Raw genomic sequence first — 12,093 nt, 5'->3', positions numbered from 1 at the left:
TTAATTTTAAAAAGCCAGAGGAGAGTATTTGCTTCCTACACGGAGTTAATGCAATTTATCCAAATAACAGTCCAATTGGAGATCACACGGTTACAAAATAAGATGCCCCTATTTTATACTATTGTGCCACATGATCAGGCTCAGTTAGTGAAGCAGGCTAGTTCCCACTTGTGAAACCCAACAAGTGTCTTCCCGAAGTTGTTAGAATGCTCCTGTCCATAGCTCCTTTGTGTGGTCTAGAGGCTAGAAGCGTCTGAGAGCCAGCACCAAATTCCTTCTGGCCAAAATGCCGCTCCAATTTTAAGAGATTTGAATGAAAACTGTTCAAAGGCTCATCAACCAGTCACAAAATACATTTGCAAAGTTTCAGAGAGATCATTTCAAAGAACTCATCTCACCTGCCCACCAGCAGCATGTATTGAGCAATCCGGTACACCGAATCCATGATTTTCCATCCTTCAATTTTAATTTGTAATATGATGACTCTTGCCTTTGACTCCAATTAGAGGCTAAAATATTCTTGTGGCTGACACCTTCAAAATGCAGGGTGGAACTTTGGAGGCAGAAATAAGGAAAATATTTTAAATTTAGGTGACAGGTATAGAATAGATCAAATAAGATACAATCAGTTATACTTGTTTACCTACTAGCCACTATACTCTAAAACCATTTGATGTGAAATTTCTGTTAAATATTACGATACCAGACCAGACCCCAACAGTGGCACGGATACTGGACAGAACCCCAATATTTATTTTAATTTTATAAGATTGTGCGGAAAGGATACATCACTCCAGGAGTGATTTCATGCAAAATGGGATATGGCATGTCAAAAATAACTTTATTACGAACACAGTATTAAAATATCTTTAACATCACACAATAAAACAGCTTACAATTACCCCTAAAACAATGCCAATCAATAGTGACATAATAACCCTTAACTGGTATCTTTACTTCCAGTTAAAATACAGAACCATTTCAGATCCCAAACCACTTTTAAATACAGTTAGCATTCAGGAATACTTACTGTACAGAGGTATCTTGAAACTCCACTTTGAAAAGAGAGATCGTTTGAGACTGCTTTCAAGAAAGAGACCTGACCCTGTCAGAACAATGCAGGATTTCTAGCTGAAGTCTTCAGAATCTTCCTTCACAGCTTGGCTTCCAGCTCCCAGCTAAAACTCTGAACTGCTTTGAAATAAATTATTAGTCTGTCTACAGACAGATCTTTAACTGAACTGTATTGGGGGCAGATGCTTGGCCTCCATTCACTTCCCACTCTAAAACCTAAACTGAAACTTCAACATCTGACTGCTTCACCGCTTGGCTCCTCCCATTAACTACATCATTTTTCCAAGCTGAAACACAATGGGTTGGATTCTTCGTTTCAGCGGCTAAATGCCGGTGCCAGCGGAGCATGTGTAATCTTTTACGCCAAAACAATTGGCGTGAAACCCTCACCGATTCCAGGTCTGGTGAGGGACTAGCCCCGGCGCCGTGTGAAATTCCCACCTCCCACGCTGAAGACTGGCGGAGAATGGCCGGGTCCCAGGCCATGCATGCGCACGGCTGACGACCTGCAGCGCTCACGCCGTACAACATGGCACCTGCTGTGCGCGGATCCAACCCGCCATCCCCAACCTCACAGCCCACCCCTGGCCACCCCCCACCAATCCCCCCAGTCCTTGCTGAAACCCCCTCGGCCAGCGGCACAGATCCTGGCTGGGTGTGGTGGCGCTGGATACAGTCCGCAGCCGCCACGCCCGGGTTTACAATTTGTGTGACCACCCGTGGTCCGCACCATCGGGAACTCGGCCCATCAGGGATGGAACATTGCTGATGCCAGTTTGGAGGGGCAGAGCATGGCTGACCAGCTACAAACTGCTGTCGGCCCCGATTTTGTGTCGGAGCCCATTCAATGCCCGATCGCCGAATACGATTTTGGCAACGGAGAATCCTGCCCAATGTCTCCAACTATCCCCAAACCCAACTAAAAATCCATTAGCCCAAGCTTTTATGATACTTTAATTGCACTTAGGGCTCCCAAAAAGCCTAGCTGGCTTGCCAACCAGAATTTTATTAAACACTACAGCAACATACACAAAATACAATATATCTTAAATTCCTACATTCATCACAGAAGCATGATTAATTGTTATATGAATGCAAATCTTTATATTTACTTTACTTCTAACAAAATAAGGCCATAAGACCATAAGACAAGGGAACAGAATAAGGCCACTTGACCCATCAAATCTGCTCCACCATTCAATCATGGTTGTTATGTTTCTCATCCCCATTCTCCTGCCTTCTCCCCATAACCCCTGATCCGCATATTAATCAAGAACCTATACATCTCTGTCTTAAAGATGACAAATCCCAAATTTCTTTACCCGTCAGTCTGGCCTCAATAAAAGTCGAGATGGATTTGCAGGTACAGCATTAGTTATTTTATTTAGCTTGCAAGCTTGTTTCATTTCACAGAAGCATAGGACACATCCAGTCTCCTACATCCCGGAAAGCGAATGAACAAAGAGACAAAGGGATCTCTGCAAATCAATTCAAATGGTATCAAGTTTCACATACACGATTCCCATAGGTCAGCCTATACCCCTCCTGACCTAGTCAGACATTCTGATTGTGTCACTTCCAATCCCTTCCTCTGGCCCCTATTACCCAGCATCCTGTTCTCCTCCTTTGGTGGACACACCTCTTCCTGCTTTGCCATGCGGTCTGAAATCCTTTGTCTGTGAACTCACCAGAATGAGACTGGCCTATCTCTACATTACAGTAACTAATATCTCTAAAGTAACTATTTTATATCACATTCGTCATTCCCTCCTTTTATCATTCCATGATAACCAAACTATGCAATCCATAGCTACGGTCCCTCATCTAAAAAGATCTGTCACTGCATTTCCAATTCCTGGCATAGCCCCCCTTCATCTGCTGCACCCTCATGGATTTTGACAGCTAAGATTTTAGGGGCGTTGATCTGTTCCAGTGTACCCCGCATTCTACCCATCACACATTTAAGGATGGCTGGGCCCACAAAGATGCAGTCGCTAGCCACCACTAAATACATGACCATATTTATCAACCAGTCCTTCCAACCCCCAAATCCCCAGTTACCCCAAGCGCCAGGATCCTGCATTCTGTCCAGGTGATCCCGTATGTGATCCATAAATTTAGTGATGTTAGCGGTCAAGGCCTGAACTCCCATGATACACTTGCCCTGCACTGTGGCGCATACCCCACCCTCACGGGCCAGAAGATAGTCAAGAGCATACCGGTTCTGCATTGCAAACAACCGTAGCTGAGACAATTCCTTGGTTATTGCCCCGAGGGCTCCCAAGGTTTCATTTCCCAAGATGGTAAGGCCACAAATAAAATAATTCCTATTGCTGACAGCCAAGGAACCCCCCAGTAGCCCAGTTTATCTAGCTTCGAAACGCCCATTCGGGCCGCCTAGCAATGCGGAAAGCCCTCGTCCCAACAGTGATATGAGAGACATTCCCCCAGCCACAAAGGAGCTGGAGGCCGGCGTTCAATGGAGCGCAAGCGGTGTTGTAACAAACGCATTGGCCTGACGCCTGGGTGATATGGCACCTCCTGTCCGTACAGGTGGGGAACAGACATGTTATATTCGTTTCCACCTCTACCAGCAAACAGCCGTATCCTTCACTGCTGAAACAATTCTCGTACGACCGGGAATCCCTATTGGGAGTGACGTGGCTAGGTATATATGCCCTCCACCGTTGCAGCCTATCATACTGTGAATGGGAATTATCCCGAGGAAGGGGAAGGCAAATAGCCGGTGGTGCTGAACCTGGATCGTAAGGAAGAGTGACTTGCTCGGGCAGTGGCTCGGAACGTTGACAATGAACCACCGTTTGGGGAATGCCCCAAAGCGGTGAAACAGAAAATAACCTAGACACCGCTGCGGGGTTCGGGTAGCAGACAACCCGTCCCTGGCCATACAAGCGGTGGTAAATCTGGTAGAAGTGATTTATACTACCCAGGTTTTCCTCAGTTTGGCCTTTAACTAAATTAAGTGTATCTCCCGATAACCTACGTTCGAGCTGTACTTCCCTTCTCACATGCCCCGTCCTTTCTCTCGTCTCTCTCTCTCTCTCACAATCTCTTCCTATGCTCTGCTGACGGTCTGATGTTACCTTTATCGCACCAATCTTAACACATCCAAAATCAAATTTACATGTACTCCAAAAACAAGGCAATGTCCATATAATGTTCCCTTCCCATCGCCGGGACCGGTGCAATTGCTTCATGACTCCTGCATTCTCCTTAACTTTGACGACCTTCCATGAGTCGATACCAGGGGCGTCATTCTCTGACCCCCCGCCGGGTCGGAGAATGGCCGTTGGCCGCCGTGAATCCCGCCCCCGCCCCCGCCGAAGTCTCCGGTACCGGAGATTGGGCGGGGGCGGGAATCGGGCCGCGCCGGTTGGCGGGACCCCCCGCTGGATTCTCCGGCCCGGATGGGCCGAACTCCCGCCCAGAAATTGCCTGTCCCGCCGACGTAAATCAAACCTGGTATTTACCGGCGGGACCAGGCGGCGTGGGCGGGCTCCGGGGTCCTGTGGGGTGGCGCGGGGCGATCTGACCCCGGGGGGTGCCCCCACGGTGGCCTGGCCCGTGATCGGGGCCCACCGATCTGCGGACGGGCCTGTGCCGTGGGGGCACTCTTTCCCTTCCGCCTCCGCCATGGCCTCCACCATGGCGGAGGCGGAAGAGACTCTCCCCACTGCGCATGCGTGGGAAACTGACAGCGGCCGCTGACGCTCCCGCGCATGCACCGGGAAACTGACAGCGGCCGCTGACGCTCCCGCGCATGCGCCGGGAAACTGACAGCGGCTGCTGATGCTCCCGCGCATGCGCCTCATTTCCGCGCCAGCTGGCGGGGCAACAAACGCCATTTCCGCCAGCTGGCGGGGCGGAAATCCCTCCAGCGTCGGCCTAGCCCCTCAATGTTGGGGCTAGGCCACCAAAGATGCGGAGCATTCCGCACCTTTGGGCCGGCGCGATGCCCGTCTGATTGGCGCCGTCTTTGGCGCCAGTCGGCGGACATCCCGTCGTTGGGGGAGAATTTCGCCCCATGTCTTCGTATATGGGGGCAGCGAAGAACATCACCTTTGCATAGGTGATGTATCCTTGTAGATTGGTTGGGGTTACAAATGTAGTTAATATTCCCCTTTTCCATGTCCGTCGCCAATAACACTCCAAGCGAGGTGAGGCCAAATATCACACAGACGGTGCGTAGCCACCCCATCATGCTCCACACCTGTAAAATAGCACTGGAGAAGGGAGGCAGGTTAATCTGTCCAAGAAAATGAGGCCCGTTTTCAGAACTCAACTGAGCTGGTCTACTGTACCGGGGAATGATTTCCCGCATCAGAACTTTAACCACAGTAGCAGCTTTATTATCGGTAGTCGGATACGCCTCAACCCATCTTCTGAACCCATCCACAATGACCAAAACATATTTATAACATTGACACCTTTTGTGGTAGTATGTATTGGGGGTCATGTGGGACTGGAAGCCCTAATGTCATTGGCTGACAGATCCCGGGTCCTGGTTGGCCGTTGACCTCATACTCCGCCCTGAAGGCGAAGTATAAGAAGCCGGTGCCTTCCCCCGCATGCCAGTTTACTATCGGGCTGCTGGGGAACAGACACCTTAATAAAGCCTCATCGACTTCACTCTATTTGTCTCATGGAGTCTTTGTGCGCCACACCTTTCCAACTCAATGTAATCCATTTGGAGCGTCTCAAAGGGACCACTGGGCAACGGGGTTTGCCCCATTCCACAAGGGATACCTTTTCCGGTGTTATATTGCTGACAAATCAAACACCGATTACTGATACTCTGGGCCAACCCCTGCATTTTAAGGTGCCACCAAGTGTCCAGCAACAAATCACTAGTCCCCCGAGCCCCACAATGAGTTGCAAAGTGTACACATTCAATGACCCATAAAGCCAGTACATCAGACATACAAGTCTGATGTGCTGGCGTGGTCCATAAAGAGGAAACAGAATCATATGTACAACCTAACCGTTTCCACATTTGTTTATCACTCTCAGGAGTGTCCTCCTGTAACCTTATGACGTCTTGGATGGTTGGCATTGACTTGTCAGAAGCAGACATATTTATAGTAGATCATTTAGTCTGACTTAACATTTTAGGCACCATCACTTGCTGAATTTGCGCGGCTGTCCGCGCTGCACAATCTGCTTGTTCATTACCAACGTCAACTGGGGTTGTACCATTCGTGTGGGCAGCGCATTTAATAACGGAAATCTGCGCGGGCATAAGAAGGGCCTGCAGTAAGTCATTAACTAAACGCCGGTGGGATATTTGACCACACATAATCATGTCAGGTTGTTCTGACGAAATGTCACTCAAATCGTCCCTTATTGTGGTAGTTTCCTGAATCAAGGCTAAACAGTCGTGGCCAGGTGCGTCTTCATGGACAGGGGGACCTCTAAGAAAACAGGCTGGATTGATAGTGGTACAGTGTTTAAATGTCAGACGTGGATTGTTCAAAAGATATACCTCATACCTATTCTGACGAGCTGCGGTAAGATGCTGAGTCTGCAGTTGCCTCAGTAGTGCGATGACCGAGTGGGAGCTATACACCGTAATATCCTGTTGGAGGGTGAGAGCATGTAACGGCTATGCGATGGCATTGATTGAACGTAAATCCTGTACTAATCGGTACTGGTCTGGTTTGGCTGGTTTAGGCACAGCAAGTATGGGGGTGTTACATTCTGATTGGCAAGGGACCAAAATACCCTGTTGCAACAGCTCTTGAATTAATTGGTCTATAGTCGGAGCAGCTTGGGATTTCAGGGGGTATTGCCGAATGGAAGGTAGCTTTACATGATCCTTAATCATTACCTTTATAGGTGTAACATTTGTCTTTCCCACTTGTGATGGGTATTTCGCCCAGACCTGTGGATTGACATATTCCAAAACATCATGTCCCCACTGATGCTGCAGTCGAGTGTTAATTGTTTCAGGGGCCTCAAAATATTTTATGGCAGTGCCATCTGGCATGACTTGAAGTGCGTACTCTGTTGGATCCGAATGATCCACTGCCCTCCTTACCATTTGCCCCAGATCCCTGGCATGGTACTAGTCGTGGACCTGACGTGTAATATGAGGGCTTACCGAAGCTGACTGTGGCCATAAATGTGGTGATATTGTAACAAAATCGGCTGAACCTTCTTTTCCTGTGACTGTGGCTGTAACCTTGACTGGCCATTCGGTCCCAATTAATGGCCGGTATTTGTCCTCCAACTCCCTGTTTTGTTCGGTTCTGTCATAGGCCAGGGTAACGTGATGCAGTGAATGTTCAATGTCTAACGTCCACCACTGGGGGTGATAGAAATATAGCACTGTTGTCTCATCCTCCATGATTGGACCATAGCTGTAGCTGGAAGATACACAGTAAATCTCGGGCCAACAAGTTACAGTCCAATCCAGTAGTCACTACAAACTGATGATCTGCAGACTTATTCTCGTAAGTGACTGTCACAGGTTCAGAAATAGGATACTCACACACCTGTCCTTAGAACCCCGACAATTGCTGCGTGTGGTCGGATAATGGTAGTCGAAGTTCTGATTGCACAGAAGATATGGCTGCTCCAGTGTCGTTTACAAATGAGTGATGTTCATCTCCTATCTGCAGAGAGATAATAGGTTCCCTGTCCGATTGGAGAGTCCTTATGACTAAATTACCTAGTCAATCCTGTGTTGGGAAAGGGTTTGCCTGGGAGAAGTCAGTGTATCCCGTCTGTCTTCCCCTTGGTGGGTACCCCCTCCTTCTGCTGCCTGTCTTTTAAAGGGGCATTCCTGTTGCCAGTGATCTGCACGGCCGCAATTAAAACATGCATTGCTCCCTCTATATCTGCCCCGTCCTCTTCTCCCAGTAGACCAATGGCCCCTCAGAGGGGGCGGCGGTTGTAAAGCTGTTGGTGCATACAGTGGGCCATAAAAAAGGAGCTGAGGGTCCCTTTGGGTGGGTTTGATATCCTCCCCCTCGCTGATCCACCCACCCAAAGTCACAATATTGGGGCTCCTGCTGGTAAACTACCATTTCTGCCGCTTGTTGGGGTCGCAGATCATCCTTTTTCATTACATACTCAGTCTTAACCTTTGTAACTGAGCCTCCTTCCTGGCCTACACCCTCCTTCCAATAAAATCTGACTGCCCTTGCCATCTGGGAAGGGTCATTCTCTGTCCAATTCATGTTATTACATTTCACAGCAGTAGCCACGGAAGGTGGTAGGCAATGCATTAACATAGCACAATATTGAGGGGAATTCTGACCATTTTGATATGGCAAGTCGCCTGACTGCCCACGGTAGATTTCATTAAAACGCTCCAGAAATTCCTCTGGCTCTTCTGTCTTCTTAGGTTTTAGGTCTAAGATAGCAGAAATATTTATGGGCTTTTGAAATGTGCTATTCAACGCATTCAGGATCTGTGTCCGTCTATCGTCGTCTAACGCATGGGCTTGCTGAAGTGCGGCGTGGCTAGCATAATTCAGGTGATTAGTATCTTCCTAATCGGCAACTGTCTCCGAGTCTCACCAGGGGGCACTCTAGCTATTTCCTCTGGTTCTTCCAAGACTTTGACGTCCCTCCCTGTCACTAGAGGGAGTTCTTTCTCTTCAAAATCATCTGTTGCAGCTCCCTTTGGGAAATTTGCGGTTTCCCCTTGGTTTGGAGGGATTTAGGTGGTATGCTTAATTGTTTCTGGTTAGGATCAAGCCCTTCTCTCGCTGTCCGAGATCTGGTCCTAGAGCTAACTGGGCTTGCGGAACAGAGCTCCTCTTTCTCTACTGATCGTGAAGATGGTAAATCGGGACCCACACTATCATCCAAAAGGGCTGGAGTTACTGGCATGATTGGAATCTGGGGAGCAGTGACTGGATATAAATTATTATACTCTGGTGGTTCTGGAATTAGTGCAGACAATGCTACAGGTGCAGTCAAAACTTTTACTGACATTTTAAAATTATTTAATTAATCATTTTCTGTCAATTCAAGGCCAACCATTGAACTACGTAGCTCATCTTTTGTTTGACCCAAGACTTTCCTGTCTCTACTTGCGCGTTTTTTTCTTGGCAAAACGATTGAAAAGGTTCTAACAGTGTTCTTTTAAAACTTAAAAATGTTTGAAAATTCAAATTGAATTACTGCAACTTGCAAGCTTAGCTCTGATCTCAACTCAGAACTAAATTTACGATTTGCTTAACACAACTTGTATAACATTTACAACTTAATTAATTCTTTATCTTAACAATTTTTCTTTTAACATGTTTTTCTTACATTCACAAAAATGTTGGCAAAGTCAACTATCATCTCCAGATTTACACTTTTTAAAATGGTGTCAGTGATCTTCTTTAAGTTTCTATTAATTCACAAATAAAATGAGATAAACATTATTTCAAGTAAGTAAAACTTAAGATTCTGGCAATTTCAATCAATTGCTTTCGAAAATAATAACTTTTATCAAAGAGGTGGGGAAACCCACTGGTTTCCTTTAATTAATTCAAAACGTAACTTTGCTGGAGTTCACTGACTCAAAGGAAAGGTATCCGATTACACTACAGGCTGCTGCTGTTATCTCAAGGCCTGAGTGAGAAGCACAGTCTGTCGTCTTTAACTTTGGCTGCTGCTGTTAACCCTTTGAGAGACTTCTGCTTCAACTAATATGCAGCATTCCCCACAATCTTAACTAGTCCTCAGAACTGCGCCCTTCGCCACCACAGTCCAAGGGCGCAATTTTAGCTTAATCAACTATATATTTAAAACACTCATACATGGAGTTGAACCATCTTCAATTTTAGATGTCACATCAACCCATAACCTAACCCAAGCCGAATCAGAACTCACACATGGAGTTGAACCATCTTCAGATTTAAAAACACTTATTTAACTGACCCCTCATCTGCTGAAATCACATCAGTCGTCAACAACACAATTAACCCAAAACTGAACTATCAATTATGATATCCCATCAGTTTAATTTGCTAATCCCCAGACTGACCTTTGATTTCGTCGAGACGATCTTTCCGTACCAACCGCGAGTGACCAGACTAATCAGATGATAAGAAGAGGGGAAAAATCAATGTGAGGTCATTTTCCAGCTTTACATTGTGGGCCCTATTTCCCCATCCTCCTGTTCATAATCAGTCTAATTCTGATTTTGCAGTTGGTCAGAACCGTCTTGAGAAATCCCGGGTTTCGGCACCAAATGACAAATCCCAAATTTCTTTACCCGTCAGTCTGGCCTCAATAAAAGTCGAGATGGATTTGCAGGTACAGCATTAGTTGTTTTATTTAGCTTGCAAGCTTGTTTCATTTCACAGAAGCATAGGACACATCTAGTCTCCTACATCCCGGAAAGCGAATGAACAAAGAGACAAAGGGATCTCTGCAAATCAATTCAAATGGTATCAAGTTTCACATACACGATTCCCATAGGTCAGCCTATACCCCTCCTGACCTAGTCAGACATTCTGATTGGGTCACTTCCAATCCCTTCCTCTGGCCCCTATTACCCAGCATCCTTTTCTCCTCCTTTGGCGGACACACTTCTTCCTGCTTTGCCATGCGGTCTGAAATCCTTTGTCTGTGAACTCACCAGAATGAGACTGGCCTATCTCTACATTACAGTAACTAATATCTCTAAAGTAACTATTTTATATCACATTCGTCAAAGACACTCAGTGGTTTGGCCTCCACAGCCTTCTGCGGCAAAGATTTCCACAGATTCACCACCCTCTGACTGAAGAAATTCCTCATCTCTGTTTTAAAGGATCGTCCCTTTAGTCTGAGGCTGTGCCCTTTGGTTTTTCCTACAAGTGGAAACATCCTCTCCACGTCCACTCTACCTGGCCTCGCAGTATCCAGTAAGTTTCAATAAGATCTCGCTTCACCCTTCTAAACTCACAACGAGTATAAGCCCAGAGTCCTCAACCATATCTAAGGAAGGGTGTGCTGGCTTTGTGCTGGGTGGTCCCACTAATGAGCTGTAAACGTGGTTTCAATTACGCATGGTGAGCTTCACAATGACACTGGTTTGGAAGGGGCTGAGCATCGTAATTCGGAGTCAAACCTACGCCTCCCGATATTTTGCTGTCAGAGCTGTTATCTGCCTGCTCGCAAGCCATGATTTCGGTATTGGCAAACAGAGAATCCCGCCCATTGCATTTGCCTTCCTAACTGCCGACTGAACCTGCACGCTAACCTGAAGAGAATCTTGAACAAGGACTCCAAAGTCCCTTTGTGCTTCAGATTTCCTAAGCATTTCCCCATTTAGAAAATAGTCTATGCCTTCATTCCTCCTTCCAAAGTGCATAAACTCACACTTTTCCACATTGTGTTCCATCTGCCACTTCTTTGCCCACTCTCCTAAATAATACTAACATTGGAAATAATAAACAGCAGAGAGAAATTGGAGTAGAGAGAAATAAAATGTAAAAGGCAAACGGGACAAGTAGATTAAAACAAATTAGTGACTATTTTACTTGTATAGGAATAATTTGCAATAATAAAGTCACACCCAATACTCTATAAGGAATTCAGCATGATAAATAAGTTGTCAGCAAGACCATCAAATTGCAGCAAAGTGGAAAGATTCATTGAGCATAAAATATGACTTCACTGATCAGGTAGTAATTAACACAGTTTAACCGGCCATACTTCCCGCTCCGACAATGGAGTGAGCAAAAATGTCAAAAAGGCTTGCATACTTCTCAGGTTTCTTGTATTTTTTTTTCAGATTTCTGTAGGTCTTTGATCTTGAATAGGGGCTAACATATCTTTTTGATTTATAAACAAAGATTTATGTGTATCACATGTTTGCAATTTGCAAATCACGCAGGTCCTAGAGACCTAACCATCTGGAAAGAAATAACACGTTTGGGGCAGCACGGTAGCATAGTGGTTAGCACAATTGCTTCACAGCGCCAGGGCCCCAGGTTCGATTCCCGGCTTGGGTCGCTGTCTGTGCGGAATCTGCACGTTCTCCCCGTGTGTGCGTGGGTTTCCGCCGGG

General features: G+C 46.3%; 1 long non-coding RNA gene across 1 annotated transcript in view; it reads right to left on the bottom strand.

The window, feature by feature from the left end:
* Positions 1 to 416: 416 nt before the first annotated feature.
* Positions 417 to 12,093, bottom strand: part of LOC140430031 (uncharacterized) — a 134,812-nt gene continuing 123,135 nt past the window's right edge. The window contains exon 3 of the long non-coding RNA XR_011949287.1: positions 417 to 553. This is a non-coding gene — a long non-coding RNA (uncharacterized lncRNA). The remainder of the gene's footprint in view (positions 554 to 12,093) is intronic.

The sequence above is a fragment of the Scyliorhinus torazame genome, chromosome 9 (genome assembly GCF_047496885.1).
Source record: "Scyliorhinus torazame isolate Kashiwa2021f chromosome 9, sScyTor2.1, whole genome shotgun sequence".
Taxonomy (NCBI): Eukaryota; Metazoa; Chordata; class Chondrichthyes; order Carcharhiniformes; family Scyliorhinidae; genus Scyliorhinus; species Scyliorhinus torazame.
The sequence above is the reverse complement of the archived record's forward strand: the minus strand, read 5'-3'. Positions and strand labels throughout refer to the sequence as shown.